Source organism: Alexandromys fortis, unplaced genomic scaffold (genome assembly GCF_014885135.2).
Source record: "Alexandromys fortis isolate MF-2015 unplaced genomic scaffold, M_Fortis_MF-2015_v1.1 scaffold_99, whole genome shotgun sequence".
In the NCBI taxonomy this organism is placed as follows: Eukaryota; Metazoa; Chordata; class Mammalia; order Rodentia; family Cricetidae; genus Alexandromys; species Alexandromys fortis.
The window spans coordinates 4954032-4956531 of record NW_026067982.1 but is presented as its reverse complement, the minus strand read 5'-3'; the positions used below and the strand labels follow the sequence as shown (position 1 = coordinate 4956531).

The window sequence follows — 2500 nt, the reverse complement described above, 5'->3', positions numbered from 1 at the left end:
TATTTGCTGCAACAAAACATCATAACCGAAAAGGAACTCGGAGAGGAAAGGGTTTGTTCGGCTTAGGCTTCCACAGCACTGCTCATGATTGAAGGAAGACCGGAACTCAAAAAGGGCCGGACCCTGGCGGCAGGAGCTGGGGCCCAGGCGGTGGAGGGGAGCTGCTTGGCGGCTTGTTCCCCACGGCTTGCTCAGCCTGCTTTCTTTCAGAACCGAGGACCAGCAGTCCAGGGAGGGCAGCACACACAACGGGCTAGGCCCTCCCTAATCAATAAACTAATTAGGAAAATGCCTTACAGCCGGATATTATGAAGGCATTTTCTCAATTAAGGTTCCCTCCTTTCAGATAACTCTTGTTTGTCAAGTTGACATAAGACTAGCTAGCAAGTTCGCCAAACTAAGCATAAGTAGAATCTTTTGTTTGTTCTTTCCTAATGCCCTATCTAAAGTGAACACACATTTGTTCACGTCTCGGCAGGGAAATTGTTACAGCAGCTTGGCCCTGGCCCTTGCTTGGCAAACACTCTGGATTTACTGAGGATTTACGCTCATTCTATACGTCGTACAAGCCAACGAGCATAATTAGTTCTATTTTTTTTTCTTAAAATATTGAGTGAAAATGATAAAAGTTAGTCACTGGGCCTACATGTTAGGAACGTGAGCATTCATTTGCATTTGCCTTTCTGTGATTCCACACGGGGGCGACAGGGACCTGCAGCCCCGAGACACCCCGCCCTGGCGGTCAACCAGAGGCGCCGACCTAGGGCCGGGCGCCGCGGGGGATCCGGAAGCTGGCGCCCGGAGACGAAGAGACGCGATGGTGCCCAGCTCTCCATCCGGAAAGGGGAAGTGGGATCGAGCCATTAAAACGGATGGGGTGAAAGGAGGTTGGGGGTGGTCTCACCGAGAGCGTGCCGAGGGGGAACAGCGGAGAAATAGCGCTGGACGCGGGGACTTCGTGGGGAAATTCGCTGTGGGTCTGATTTCAAGAGAGGATTCAGGAATTTAGCTGTGGGCTGCAACTACGTGAGAAGAAAAGTAACAAAAGTAACACCGCCAGAACCTAGCTCCCCACCCACGATTCCGGTATTGTTCACGTTCTGGGAAGCAGCTAAAAAGTGAGTGTGTCGTAGGCCCCAGCGAGATTTGAACTCGCGACCCCTGGTTTACAAGACCAGTGCTCTAACCCCTGAGCTATGGAGCCCGCCACGTGAGCGGCTTCTGCGCTCAAGTAGTTAACACGATCATCATCATCGCGCAGCTGCAGAATGCAACGCCAAGTTAAATAGTGATGAAAGTAGAACTTTTGTCTTTCAACCGAGTTGCAGCAGCTGACCCGACTGCTCTGTCCACAAAGACAGATAAGATAGGAACACGAACACGGTGTGCCTGCGGACGGGAGAGGAGTGTCCCTCCAGAGACAGCCGCTGTGAGGAGTGCATTGGGCCGCCAGAGAAGCGGGAAGGGGGCTTGTGACCAAGGATTGAAGTGAACGGTGCTGGTGAAACTATCCACAAAGTCAGAGATGTTAGGGTGGTACCTGAGATGGGCTGGGTAGTGACCATTCCGGGGTGCTGAGTGGAGAACACGGGGGCGGGGAGACCTAGAGTCCCCTGGTCCCACCACACTCACACGCAAATTGGAAAAGGACCACCAACCCTTAATGTACATCTTAAAGCAAGCAATGAACGAGTTTGTCAGGGTCCCTAAGGGCTCCCTGAGCGGAGGACAGAGAAGATGAGGGTCTACGGGAGGACAGGAGTCATAATCTGAGAAAATATTAAAAGCGGTGGCTGTAATCCACAGCCCCTGGTGGCTAGCCTGCCGTGGCCTGCCATGGCCTGCCGTAGCCTGCCGTGGGCTCGAAAGCCACTAGCTGGACAGGCCGGAGGCACCCCTTGGGTACCCTTCATTTGAGTGCATCTGTGAAGATGTGCAATCCTGGGTTTCTCAGGTCTAGGACGCCCAAGAGATGAGAGGAAGAGGCACACAAAGTCTCGTGTGAGCGGGCAGCCAAGCCACCAAGTTTTCCTGTAGCCAAATATTTGTCTCAGTATCCGTTGTTACATTACAGCCATTATACAGAAATCTGTAATTACGCTCTAAGTACCATTCACTGACAGACATAATTGTTATGGTTTTGGTCCCTTTAAGAGACAAGCCACGCCCACTCCCTCCCCCTTCCGCTGAGGCAGGCTGATCTTCAGCTTCCGGCCTGAGCTCTCTCTCTTTTCCATCTTCCTCTCGGAGAGGCAGCTTCGCTTCTGCCTCTCTCCCCACTTCTCTGCTTCCCCCCCTTCTCTGTCTCTGTCTCTTTCTCCTCTTCTCTCTCTCTGTCTCTCTCTCTGTCTCTCTGTCTCTCTCTCTCTCTCTCTCTCTCTGTCTTTCTCTGTCTCTCTCTCTGTCTCTCTGTCTCTCTGTCTCTCTCTCTCTCTCTCTCTCTCTCTCTCTCTCTCTCTCTCTCTCTCTCTCTCTCTCTCTCTCTCTCCCCCCTCCCCCC

The 2500-nt window shown here is 52.5% G+C and overlaps 1 non-coding gene across 1 annotated transcript; it reads right to left on the bottom strand.

Annotated features, from left to right (window-relative positions):
* Positions 1–1131: 1131 nt before the first annotated feature.
* Positions 1132–1204, bottom strand: Trnat-ugu (transfer RNA threonine (anticodon UGU)). Its single transcript has one exon. It is a non-coding gene; the product is annotated as a tRNA-Thr (tRNA).
* Positions 1205–2500: the final 1296 nt, after the last annotated feature.